We start from the raw sequence: 14,719 nt of genomic DNA on the forward strand, positions 1-14,719 counted from the left end.
ATGAAGAAAGCGAGATAACACAGCGGCTCCGTCTGCTTATCGGACTGTCAGGCAAGAGAAATTACACACAGGAGGGTATAAGCATCTCTCTGGTCGGTGTATTTCCAGGAGCTGAAGGCCATTAAAGTCGACCACAAGTCTATATACTATATATGAATGTGTGTTTTTTACTGAATAAGTAGTATGGAGACTTTCAAAGTTTTGATCAAATATTGCTGCTTGAAAATGTTACTGAAGCACTCCCTTCAAGTAAATCTGATAGCGGATTACTAAATAGTGCATTTTACACTCGGTGTAACACTTTGATGTGGTTTTTGCCCACCGGTCCTATTTCAGGCAGCTTGGATTCAGCTGATTTTGCCCACAGGTCCTATTTTGGGCAGTCCTGGTTTAGCGAGCCAAGCGTGGATCTGTAATAAAACATAGGTACAGAGGCTGTACATTTAGAGAGCTGGCCTATTTCAGGCACCACATTGCGGCTCTTTTAACAACCTGTGTGTATTTTGGGTTTTCTGCAAATAACACAAAGAGGCTGAATGCCAAGATTCACAGCTGTGAAAATACAGTAGAATTAGCAGCGGTGTCCAAACTCTGCTCTGACTCTTGTATATACTGGACATGAATCACTCTGTGCTTCTTTTATCTTTTCAAGGACAGACTTTGCACATTTAAGCTTTAGATGGGTTACTTTAGACTTAAATTAAGCTAAGTGCAATTTTTTTTTAGTAGCTTGTATTTGTCATAGTTAATGTTAGGGTTAAGGGCAATGATGTCTGACAGGCATAGACACAACTGGTAGAATTGTATCCTCACAGCTGTATTCACACGCAGCTTGAACACCGAGTATCTGCAACACACTATTATGCACACGCTACTGCATCCCAGAGAGACAATATGAGTATGAGATGAGACGCTGCAGGTAGCAGGATGTCATGCAGCGAGCTGACAGCCTGGTGCAGAGACAACAAAAAAAAAAGAGTTGTGTCATTAAATCACTGAAGCCTCAATAGTTGCTTCCTGTTAAGATGTTCACTAAGTTAATGTTGCCAAGCAACAAATACAATTTGAGCCTGAGAGAGAAGCTTTAGCCAAAATCACTTGGCAACAAAATTATGCACAAAGGAAAAGGGAAGGCTCAATAGCTTCAGACCTCGTGTGACATTATGAGGTTAAGATTTCCGAGAAATTGGAGCCGTGATCCAGTTCAAGATTTATAAGACAACTGATAAGCACAATTTGCAGCAGTGGTAGGCAAAAACAGGTACATGGGCCCAAATCCGGCCTTCTCTCTATCATGTTAGGCCCCATAAACCCACTGTAGGTAACAGACACAAACAGGTGGCAAGTCTAACAGTTTAGTGACTGCTGAATAAAAATAGGCCTGCACTCAAATGCAGTCCTAAAACTTAAACCCTAACAATACATTTTAATCTTTTTCAAAAGCGCTACACTGAATAAACATGAAAAAATATATAAATAATGGAAAGGATTCCCACCTGATTAAATTGCTGTATTTTAACCTAATGCAATTCTGTTGGTTCTAGTTGTTGTACTTAGGGTGGGTCAACTAATTCAAACTAAGCATCATCTTTGAACAGGAAGTAGTAGTTTTTGAAAAACAAAACAAAAAAACAGTGTCCTCATATGTGGACACTGGTATTATTTCATAATTTATATTAGAAAGAAGTCACCAATGTGTGACAAAATATAAAACAGTTTATTTTAATACCTGAACATGGCTGAGCAAAGACAGAACAATGAAGTCTCAACATCCTCAAACAAGTACTTGCTAATTAGCAAAGTTGTAGCATGTTGCTATCAAACTAGAAACGTTAATAAGAATAAATAAATATGTTTTTATCACCTGTAGAATTAATCCACGATCATTTTTTACACAAAACTAGTGTATTGACCCTTTGGCCATTAGATGTCAAACTAAAGCGTCCACTTATGAGGACAACAGTATAAATGAAACTAAAACTCTTCCCGTATGGGTGGACATTAACACAGGAGGTTAATTTATAAATGTCACATCTACTTATTTACTACAGTTGGACCCAAATTAACTTAGTAATGTTGGCCAAACTAGCTCCAACTCGATCCAACAGAGTTGGTCAGTTTTATTACATTTTAAAACAGTACAATTAAACTGTAAATTGTATTGGACCAAACCATGCAAAGTCAGTTAACAATAGTATGTTTTTACTATATTGGTCCCACATTTGCTAATGTCTTTCCTCTTGATAGAGGAGTTTAAGATGCTGGTGAACTTAAAGGTTTTCTTCTTGTTTTTAAGCCACAAGAGGGCAGTCTCACACACTATTCTATTGAGTTTGAGGTAGAAACCAAAAAGGTGGAAAGAATACTTTAGGTAAATGTCAATGAATATGCTCTAGAGGTGGGTGTATTAGTGTTTTGAGAATTTTGTTGGATAGTTTGTTTCCATATAACATCTTCTGCAGAACTTGTGTCTGTATCCGAGCCCCTGAGGGTAATTCTGGTTTAGCCCATAGACAAGACCAAGCAGCATCACCACTGCAAAAGCTCAGTGTCATGAAACTATATGCTAGCAATCTAACCATTAGTTGGATTGATTTGCTTGACTGCATCATTGTAGACTTACATGACTGAACCTTGAAAATATGCAATTAGCCAAGTATAAATACAGAGTAGTAGAGAAGGTGCTGTCTAAAAAGACGAGGGTTTAAATGTGAATATCAATCGCCTGCATCTTTGCTTCTCATCATCTGCTGAATGTACATGCCCTCAGCCTCAACACCTAGTACGACATCTAAGTTTTACTTATTCAGTGTTGCTCAAACTGAATTTAAATACTGGACGTTCACACTAATACGATGGATCCATTCCATTGCGGCTCCATATGGTTTCATAGCAAATAATATAATACTTGACACCGGAGACGGCTGCTGTTCATTGAAGAAAAAAAAAAGAAACTTGTGAAAAGAGAGGTGGTTCTGATAGGTGAGGTTCCCCTAATTCATAGGCTCAGAATAAGTGGCATGAGATCACGATGTGAGTCATAGAGGCTCAAGCTCAACTCCAATCACACACACACACAGTGCACAGGGCTTCCCCTGCCTGAGTGCAGTTTCCAGAGCTCCTAAAGTGACAGAATAAATGCTTGATTTATCTGCTAAATTATGTGAGGAAAAAACAATTGTTACCAGTTACTTTTCTCACATTTTCTTTTCCAACACTTCAGATCCACTGACTCTCCCATCGGTTCTCTTCACAGCTCCCTTCTCCCCCTCTAACCAGGTGGGTAATAAAAAGTCTCTAGATAACTCAAGCAAATAAGTCATAAATGAAACAGAAAGTAAGTAATGACTTTAGAAATGTGGCGTACCAAAGCACTACGATATTAACACATCATTGAACAACAGGTAAGACCTAATAACTTCCTATTTGTGAACTTTTACAAGGATCCATCATTGCCTGTGAAGAACAGGGTTATTTTTAGAGACGCTTTCTTTGAGATAAATGTCAGAAAAGTCCCGAATGTAGCGACAGTGTTTGAAACAGTAAATATCAAGACCATGTCTCTGCAGCCTGAAGGCGTGTTTGAAATGACACACGCACATGTGAATCAGCGATATAGTCTGAGTTTGATACCATGAAGATATAAGAATACAACAATAGCTGATTAGAGTAGGAGAGTAAAGACAAGAGCACAGTCTTCTTCTCCAAAAAAATGGTTGCCACGGAGACGCAGTTTCATTAATCAACTTTTTTTTTTCTTTTCTTGACGCCAAAATCGGCAGTTTATAAAGCTCTCTTGTGCTCGCGTGTTCCCATTGCTGCCTGTATTGTAAGCCTTGAGATCTGCTAGGCATTAGGTGTGGGAAGAGACCAAGTTTTAGTCTGCGCCCACTGAGATGAGTAATTGGCTGGCTGGTCGGTTTGTTGGCTGGCTGACCGACCGGCAGCTGAGCGACTCACTGACAACGGAGACACGATGAGGGAAGACGGGAAACACATGGGATTAAATGATAGGCAGGAGCTGGTATTTTAATGACATGGTAATCTGAAATAGTCCCTGACAGGAGCAGCACACTGTGTGGGACGCCAAACCTGCCGCAGGACTTAAACAGACCTACTGCCCCCGAAACTTTACAAAGAGGAGTAATAACTGAACAGGGCACGTGTTAGGAGACAAACAATTGTCTTAATTGGGCTTTCTTGTATGTAAAATAACAAGGAATGAGCCTAATTGACGTCTTTGTGTCATAATTGCAACCTGCCGAGCAGCCACAGGCTCCTGTTTTGTCTTTCTAAAAGCTCTAACACACATAAACAGCATATTTCCTGGTTTGTTATTCAGTCTCTGAAAAGCCAAGTCTCTTTAATGTTCCCTCTTTCTCGGTGCCTCGTTCTGAATCTGAGAGTACATACAGTCTCCATACTGGATTATGCCTTATATGGCATTTTGTGAATGGATGTTGCTAGGTAACTGGAGTGCAGTAAAGCGTGCCAACTTGATTCTTGTATTTAGGATGATTGTGGATCAAAGCAACAGTTTTGAGCACTGACACTACATAGGTACCTAGAAGAATTGCTTGTATAAGCGAGTTGCAGGGTTTTATCACGTAGAAACTGAGCGCTTTTCTCAGTAACTAAGCTTTGAAGCATGCGTTGTTGTGCGAAAAACCATTATTTTTCACGTTGTAAAATCTTTATCCAGACCAGGATGTCTAAATGGCATAACTGGATCCTTTGACCTGAAGGCTGAACCTTCACTAAACTGTGTGTGGAAGAAAAATCTCTACGTTGCCTACAGCTCCATCCACGAATAAAGCAATTTGCTCGTAGCTGAAAGTCGGTTGCTAGTGGACGTTCCAGGCTCTGGTTTCCTTGGTAACTCCCTTTCTTAAACTTCATACCGGAAGGATTTTATGAAAGAAACAAGCAGAACATAAAAATGTTCTTGCTGCTGTCACCACACTCTGTTGGAAAAGAAAATAATGTCAGTGCACAACCAAAGTTGTGGATGGTGTTTCCTTTAGGTTAATGATTCAGGAGCTGTATCAGTCTCTCCTATTGGCCGCTGCCTCAAATTTGAGATCAGTTCAACTAGGTGCAATTGCACAGTTCTTTCAAGGACTATTTTAAACCCTCAGAGTGGAGAACAGTTCATCCTGGTAGCCTACGGTTTTCTATCACCTATCAGCAAAGTTGTCATTCTTAGGTCATTCTTGGCCGGCTCGGTTGAAGCCTCTTAACTGGGGGCAGCATTCATGCCACCCAACAGCATCCTTCAAGGTAAAAAAATAAATAAATCGATGGACTGTCTGCTACCAACTGGTAAAACATGTAGAGCAGCAAAGTGCAGACACTGAAGGATGTGAGCCTCTGAGTCTGCAGTCTCCACCTCCTCATGCTGGATGGCGACAAAGGATGGCAGCTCTAGTCTTTCCAACGCTGAGCTGCAGGTGGGTGCAGTAACTCTGATCCAGATCTATACTCCTCTTCACTGCACCTCTCGTGGGTACTTGTAAAAATTCATTCCAGGCGTTTTAAACGGAAATGCCGCAGTTCGTGTCTATTTATGCATGAGGCATACAGAGAAATGAAAATGTACTGTGTGACCGAGCAGTGGCGATAGTTTACTCAAGTACAGTATATGTTTTGAAAAATCTAACATGTAGTTCCTCTAATGGCCACTTGGGGCTCCCACATAGAAAGCTCCATGCTGAATTATCTAACTTTACAGCAAAAATAAACATGTTTACAACCTGGTACAAAAAATAATTTTGGTCTCTATAGTCAGTTTTTCATTTTTTTTACCATTATATGGGTAAGAAAGCTTAAAATTATGCTTGAAAACCACTCCATCCTATCATGCACTGTTTGGCCATACATAATACATAGTCACTGGTCTTTATAAATGTACATAGCAATACAAACAAACAGAATCAATAATTTGTTTTTAATTCTGATGACAAATTGAACATTAGCAGAACAAGAAATGTATTTTTAATAGTTGTAATATACTACATTATAATATGTAGCCAATAGACTTCATTCCTTATACAAATGCACATTAAAAATTATCCAGTTGCTTCCAAAATCAGTGGTGAAGCTGTTGCCTGGTTAAGATTTAGTTAAGTTTTTGGCACAAGTAAGTACAGGGAATAGGCTTGGGCTAAATTGACTATGTCTTTAAGATTAAGGGGCATTTGTCCATAATAATGCTAATTCACACTTGGCTATAAGTTTGTGGATAAAAAAAAACAAACATTGACTGAAAATTGAAAGTAATTTTCAGAATTTAGGTCCAAGATTTTCGGTCCATGTACCCTGAACTCCTTCCTACATAGACTGTATACTTCACTGCTGTCACAACTGAAGGCTTCCCCACTCAAATGAGGATACGCATGACGCTGATGCTTTTGTTCTTCCTGGTAGCACACTGAATGCGGTATTCCTACTGGTAAATAAACATGATTTCCCGAGTGCCTCTCTGTGTCATGTTTATTAACTGCTCGGGATGCAATCATCTTTTTTTATTACTGCTGTAACAGCGCTTAACAGATGCATGTCACACCTGGTTGGCTAGGAGATGCAGCCAGCTGTCCACAGTATGGACAGGCTCCTGATGGATTATGGGTAATTACGGGTAAACAGCCTAATGTCAGGAATTTGTCCTGTCATCCTTCCTTCTATCATACTACCATCTACTAATTTTTCTGATCTGTATAATTTATCCGATCTCGTTTGCCTGTTTTACCGTATATTCGTGCACAAGAGTGAACGGGGATAGAAGCAACAAGGAGAAGCAAGCTTTCAAGCAGAAGTTCATTTTTCAGGGAGTCCGCTGTGTGTATTAACAATGTTATCTAAGGATTTAATTGCCCTTTTATCTATAGAGAAGAGAAGAGAAGCTAATTGATTTTTCCTGTCCTCTTTTCCACATCTTTCCAGGACACTTCACATCTATTATTCGGTCTCTTTTTGCCAATTCATCCACTATTCATCAGCCTCCTGTATAGTTAATGTATACTTCACATATCCCATTAGTGGATGGATGGATGGATGGATGGATGGATGGATGGATGGATGGATGGATGGATGGATGGATGGATGGATGGATGGATAGTTGAATTTCAGGATTTCTTTCTCTTCCCTCTCGCTTTATCTCACACATTCTGCCTCTCACTCTCTCCATGCCTCCTCTCATTCTCACTTGCGTCAGCACTTCTGTCCTGCTGATGAATATATGAATGAGATTAAAACAGAGAGACACACACGCACGCACACACTCTCCTTCTCCAGCACAAAGCCATCACTGCGAAAGGATATAAACATTTTTTACCATTAATATTTTTGGCGATGTGAGCATTTACTGGCTCTTATTTCTTATTTTACACTACGGTGAAAAGAAAGTGACGCAATCTATTTTTAATATTTAATAATGCAAGAGAGCCTTCCAGTCAGGAGATGCGGTGTGATTTCTTTAACTCCCCGTTTTACATCAACCCAGAAAATCTGCAGCAACAAGTAAATAATGCAGCTAACAAGCAGTTTTTACCTCGAGCAAGAACGCATCCATCCCTGTTTACAATAGAGGGGGAGGACCACGTTTGTTAGACCCAAAAGGTATAATTGGCCCTTAAGTCCATGACACAGAGGGACGGATGAAGGATTAGAGGCAACGCTGGAGGCATGGATAGAAGGAATAGATGAAAGCTTGAGGATAAACTTCCAAGAAAATGGAAAAACACATGTGGAGAGATGCTGTGCAGATCGTAAAGTTCTCCCTCCCTCTGTTCCCATTTCACTCATTTGCTGTCTTTCTTTTATTTTGCAGTCTTTCTCTCACTTCACCGTAGGCTCTCTGTTTCTATGACGACCGTTCTTTCCATCGCCGGGAAAGAAAGGATACCTGAAGAGAGGGAACGAAGATAGCTCGGGAGCAAACAGACAAAATGAAGACGGATGGAGGAAAGATGGAACAATATATTTATTTATAGATTCAAGGCTATGTAACTGTGTGCGGTAATGCCACTGTCGCCCAGTAGGTAGTCATGCAAGAACTGGATGAGAAGACTGATCGCAAAGTTGGTGGTCTGATCCCCAAACCCTTTCAGTAGCATCCTAGGACAAGACATTGAACCTGAAATTGCCGTGCGAGCACCTTGCACTGCAGCTCTACTGCCACTGGTGCTGTGTGTGTGAATGTGTGTGTGAATGGGGGGGGATGAGAAATATTGTAAAGCACTTTGAGTACCACTAAAGTAGAAAAGTGCTATATAAGTGCAAACCACTTACAATTCACCCTCTCATACTGGTTCATTAAATATAAGGCGACTGGACTATAAATTTAAAGCTATAGTGCGGTACTTTTACATATAAATGAACGTCTATTACATGTCTTAAACCAAAGGAGTTAAAGGAATGCTGATTGAGCCGAACAGCGCGACAGAAATCTCTTTAAAAGTAACAGTTAAATCTGTTCTTGTCAACCAGCGTTGACTGTTTGCCAGAGCTGAAAAAGGCAGCAACTACAGTGACGGAGACAGAGTAGCATACAGCCACTCGGAGAACAGCGGAAATTACTAATAAGTCACACAGGAGGAAACAAGGATAACTATCGGTGCATCTTTTACATATCGGAGGGAAAGGGACAGAGCCACTAGCTTATACAGGCAATATTTGTGTAATTACTCCCATTACCACAAGGGGGCGCTTTACATTTATTTTAACCAGAGCCTTATATTAGAGAGAGTCTGTCCAACTAGGGAATGGACCGTCTGAGCTATCCCTCTATGTTGATTGGTTCTGAGCTGGTCACGTGTTTCACGGGCGCCATGTTGGATGCATCTAAGCAATATTAACCCATAGAGTGACTTATGAGGCGATTGGGCTACAAAGCATTTTACAGGCTCATTTAAGATATTTAAAGTAAGTAGAAGTAAGAGATATGACAGATGTTTGCAATAACATTTATAGGCCTATTAATGGGTCAAAATAAGACATTTATTTCAACATAGCACATCTGCACCATAGGATTACACTGTAGAATCTTCCCTCCGATGTATCTAACATGGCGCCCATGATTTGAGTTGGCCAGATTCTTGCTAATATACTGGTCTGATTTTAAGATGATATTGCAATTTTGTAAGGACCAAGGCCATGGTAAAGAGACAAAAAGATAACCCTGATGTTTCAAAGCCTGGAAAAAATAAATGCACGTCAGAAACTAGAACTAGAATGAATGTGAAGGTTTGTAGTCATCCACATCATAATATATCCAAAACAACAAACTGAAACATGGGCAAATTGGGCTGACATCATTAACCGTCTTAGTTTGTCTGACAAAAACTAAAAAAAATGTTCAGTTTACAATAGTGAAAAAGAAAAGTGGAAGATTCTCAAACTGGAGAAACAGGAAGAACGACATCTGTGTAAAATAAATAAAACAAGTTGAATTGATTGGTCCAACTAGTTATCAACAGAGCCGCTTGCCTTGAGTCCAGATTGAAAAATAAGACACGATGAAGCTCTGGAGATGTTTGGCATTGACAGCACAGCGGACGAAGATAAAAATAAATGTACTGACGGTGCTCTTTAAATCGAAGCATCGTGTCCATACCTGTCAGAAATGTTTGGGTTTCGGCTCCTAATGGTTGCACAAGGTCAGCAGAAGAGGATGATGTGACTCACATTTCCTTGAAATACCAGTGGCAATGACTGTTGCATTCAAGTGGCCGGAAATATAGTGGTGGCATTAAAAGCAATCAGCTGGTCTGAACGGAAGACATGAATCACCTTTACCCTCAATCAAAAGGCTGTTAACGTTTGGTTGAACGCTTTTAATTATTTGACTGTTTGCTTTTGAGAAATAGAGGAAACTAGCTGACCAGTGTGTGTGTGTGATGTTCCATAATTAAAATTCAGTGGCAGGAAACCCCCTCTGATTAATTCGGCCAAACTCCCAAATGTGTTGTTCTTATGTGGACTAAGACGAAACAGCAGCAACAGTGAGCTTTCCAAATGGCACCAGATGACTATAATCTGGCCAAAGAGGGAATTCCCTACATGATCCCAGTTTAGCCAATAATACGAGGAGGTCCTGAGTCCCCAGGGGTTGCCAGCTGGTTATCTATTCACCTGCACGAGCTCTGATATTCTGCAGAAGGAAACAGACCATGACTGCAAATATATCTCACTCAGCAACAACAAGTTTGCTTATACTAAGCACACAACCATGTTATCCTAATCAACAGAGATAACAATGCCTTCCCGGATTTCTTGGCTTAATCAAATTGCACCAATCTGGCGCAACATTATGACCACTAACAAGAGAATTAAATAACATTGACCATCTTGTAACAATATAATGTTCTGCAAATGACACAAGGCACAAAGCTAGGCTGTAGATTCATTATTATAGAGGCTAAAGATACCTTTACTATGTATGTATGTGCACAGAAGTCAATTTTTTAATTAAAACCACAAACAGGAGAAGACGTCTCATGACAATTCAACGTTCTGCTGGGAAACCTTTTGACCTGGTCTTCATGTTGACGTTAATTTGACATGTACCACCTACCTAGACCAGACCAGGCACCCCCACCGCATAGCAATGACACTCCTTGATGGCAGTTTAGAAACAACTCAAAAAACATGAAAAACAGCACAAGGTGGTGACCTGGTGCCCGAAGTGATGAAGTATCTGAGGGATGAACTGGAACAAGGATGACCCACAGAGACCCCTCCCCTCAACCCACAGCACCTAAAGACCAGGCACCACAAGACACCCTCAGAAGGTCCATGTCCATTCTCTGATGAGTCACCACTGTTTTGGAGGCACAAGGGAGACCTACATGTATAGTGACAATCTGCAGTGTGAATGTCGCTATGACATGCAAGAAGACTGTGTTGCCATTAGTAAAACAGCGGTATTAACACACTAACGTCACATGGTGTAGTGATGTTACGTAACTAAAAGATGACTCAGTCATTTAGAAACGTACCCTAAAAACAGTTTTGCCATAATGCTGGGCAATATTTTACAAATTCCCATTTCTGAAGAGAAAAGAAAATCCTTGGGTGCAATTTGAAGGGTTGACTTGCTCTGTATGTAAAAGGTTTTATGGGTTACATCTGAAGCACAGTAGAGTCAGTGGAGCCAGTCATGAGTCCACCATCAGATGAAATTATTTTGTGCCTCTGCGGCCGATTGAGGCTGATATACAGACTTCAACGTTACAGCCTTATTGGCACTGCATTCAGCAGCATGCCCCTCCGTCTTGGAGAAACTCTAAATTGCTTTCTTAAGTGGGATTAAGATAGGATTTTCTCATTCGAATGTTCCTGTAATGTGGCCCCCAGGAGTGAGTCACGCAGGAGTTGTTCACAAAAGCCATTAACTCTGTTCACTTCAGCTCAGACTGAAGATTCACTCCCATGGGATTCATTTGCAACTGCTTCAATTACCACGGACCTGCCCAACTGTTCTCTGTTGCTCCATTGTCGCACACAAAAATAAAATATGAATGTTGCAACCACGGTTTTGCACACAGCATATGATCTCTCTCAAAATCTCCAAACTGCAAGCGTCATAGTCATTATTTTTTTTATGCATGCATGTGAATCATAACATCCAGAATGCATTCTGCTCCTTGGGTTAATTACAGCTCAGTCATGCTGGTGAGTATCCTACTGAGTCTCCGTATTCAGTGAGGAAAACAGTGCTCCCAAGGGACATGGCAGTCACATGCTTGTGTATATTTCTGGAACAAGATAAACAACAAAAAAAAAAAAGACAAAAAATGACTGCAGCCAATTATATCACAGCCTGCAGGTGTAGCTAGCTGCTTTTAATACACAGATATCTTGCAAAATAAAGATCATCTAGACGGCTTTGATCTCACGCCGTCTCTGCAGGATTGGAAGATGAAGGTTTCCTGAACTTGATACAAACTTACTTTAGATGTGATTTGGTTGATTATTCCTGGATTCAAAATGACCTAAATATGTAACTTAGTTATTCAAGTACATAGCAATCTGCAACAAGCAGCTATGGGTTGCATTCAGGTATTGTCACACTGAATCCAATGATTTCCTCTAGCATTCATTGCACCAGGGCTTCCCATTATAGTATGGCAGTGTGCCAGGGTCGAATTTACTCTGCCATGGTCTCATAACAAATCAGAAATAGTTTAGCATGTTTCAAACAACGTTAGAAACATTAAAGCATCTAGTATTAATGTATATGAACTGCACAGGCTGCTGCTATATGTCGCTAAATCCAATATTAACATTATTACGAGAATTTAAATGCAGACTAATGCAAAGCTCCTCTTCTTATTTCATGTGTCATATACTATATAAGTAATTTTTAATAGTTGGGATGAGATTATAATTAAGGACTTTCATTAAGACAGACAAGGACGATGCTTCAGACCAAAAAAATCTAACATCAGACCAGCAACCACTCTACATCTTAACAACAGAATGCATATACTGTAAAAACTCTGTTGAAACATTTTTGTTTTGTTTACCGTAAATGCCTGTAAGCTCTGAGTTTACATGAAAACCGTCGTACCAACATGCAGAACTGCTAGAAACAGACATGGTGTCAAGCTAAAGAAATAAAAAATCATACATAAAACATCTTTCCTCTGACTGAACTCCTTTGGATCATATCTTAAAGGAACTGGAGGTGCTTCCACCTGACACATGCAGGTCTTTATTTTTAAACTATTTATATCCCCATGTTTTCACATTAATTCATCTACTACTACATTTAGCATTTCTCCCAGTGCTCCTGATGGCCCATTTCAGCAACGGTATCATTAAAGGGATATGTTGCCATTTTTGAGACATGAAATCACTACTTTGACAGGTGCCTCCATCTTCTGTGTTCATTACGTGCGCGTGGAGGTGGTCAATTAAGCGAAGAAGAAAAGCTAGGAACAAGGGGGAAACTATAAACTACGTGCATGAAAAAGAGGAATTTTCTTGTCATTTTATATGATAATTTCTTGATGAAGAACTTGGCGATCTGTTGACCGCATACTTTATATACCACATATACAGCTGGTGCGGACTGATCATTGCAGATGGGTTCATCCTAAAACCACAGACTGACCATTTGACATTTTTCTTTGTATTGATTAGTGGCACTTATATTTGGACACTGGGAAGAGCCCGGTTAATTGTTAGATCCTGCCTCCAGGCTTTATGCTAATCTAGGCTCAACTCTATACTTAAAATGAGACTGAGCTCCATCTTCTCATGTGACATCTACAGAAAGAACAGGATTTAGCGTAAAAGAACTATTGCTCTTATTGGATTTAAAGTTTTGGATTGATCTCAAGTGTGAACTGCTAAATGAGATGAGCTTTCCTTGGAAAATCCATTTCATCTTTCACTCATTGCTCGAAGAAAAAGAGGTCAAAGTCACGGAGGCAGCCGAGGTGTCAGAGGAGATGCCGGTGCATCTTTTGCTGAGGCTTGACATCTCAAGATCATCTCGACGAGATTTGCTAAACGCGTCTGAGATGCCACCTAGTGCCTCCGACAGGACCGGCCCCGTCAAACTACGCCCTCATTTTCCTGACTCAGCGAAGAGAGATGAGTAGGACGGGTTTCCATGGGAACAGCAGATGGAGAGAAAGAAACAGATAGAGAGAGAGAGAAAGGAGAAGAGAGAGGAAGGACGGGGGGAGAAAAACACAATGAAGCTTCCACACGTAACTTGGCCAACGCATGCCCACACAAACACCCACTCGGAAATATACAAATACACACCAAACAAAGGATGTTACAAGGACACAAAGGTCAAATTCTAACTGTTAATTGCTCGTTGGGAGTCAGTAATCCCATTTAGGTGGGCCGTACTTTAATGAATGTTTAACTGCTGGTTGTTTAGCTAGGTAGGCAGTTTGCTCTAAAGGATTTAGTTAGAGATTTGACTGCGGAAGGATCAAATGAAGGCCCTGCTGCGCTGTTGTTATGTCAAGTCTACTGGGAAGTGTAACTCCACCACAAATATGAGATAAATCCAATGAAACCCTAACCCTAAATGGAAACTAAGCAACTTTTGTCCAAATTTTAACACAAGCTACTGAAATGTAGCAAAAGCCTCTGACTCTGTAGCTGACTCAAAGCTAAATTTATGCTTCTGCATCACCGCAACAGCTAAGATTGGTCCAAAACGCATTTCCAGTCCCATGTTTCTCAGCGGCCAGGCAACCACAGAAAAATCCTCTTCCCTCTTCCTCCTGCACACCATCTACCCAGAGGTATTCTCTCTTTTCACCGTTGAAGTGTTTTCAGTTAGAGTAACCACGGTTCAGCACTTATTGTCTCCAGCTGTATGAGCCGTTTCCTCAAAAAACATTATTTTAACGTTTCATTTCGTCTTCTATTGGTTTGCGTCTGCTTGAGATAACTTGTGACGTGTTTTCTGGGAGTTCAGTACCAACCAAGCTAGTGGTTACCCAAGCTACCTGGTGGTAATGGGATGTTAGTACGAGACTCCATTGACCGTGACGCCTGGATTAAAATAAGTACTAGTGTAAGAAGTAGGTAATGTCATACTAATACTTATAATGATGGGAATTTTTGGGCTGCTGGGGGATATTACTGTTGCAGACTTACCACCGGTAAAAATTGGTTTGCCGTGCGACCGACCGCTAAACTGTCTGTTGATACGTTTGTGAATTTGGTTTTCTTATGGACTGTAGGT

At 40.4% G+C, this 14,719-nt stretch overlaps 1 protein-coding gene across 2 annotated transcripts in view; it reads right to left on the reverse strand.

The window, feature by feature from the left end:
• lrrc7 (leucine rich repeat containing 7) overlaps positions 1-14,719 on the reverse strand; it is a 114,593-nt gene that overhangs the window by 75,442 nt on the left and 24,432 nt on the right. The window lies entirely within an intron of this gene.

Source organism: Mugil cephalus, chromosome 6, assembly GCF_022458985.1.
Source record: "Mugil cephalus isolate CIBA_MC_2020 chromosome 6, CIBA_Mcephalus_1.1, whole genome shotgun sequence".
NCBI classification, from domain to species: domain Eukaryota; kingdom Metazoa; phylum Chordata; class Actinopteri; order Mugiliformes; family Mugilidae; genus Mugil; species Mugil cephalus.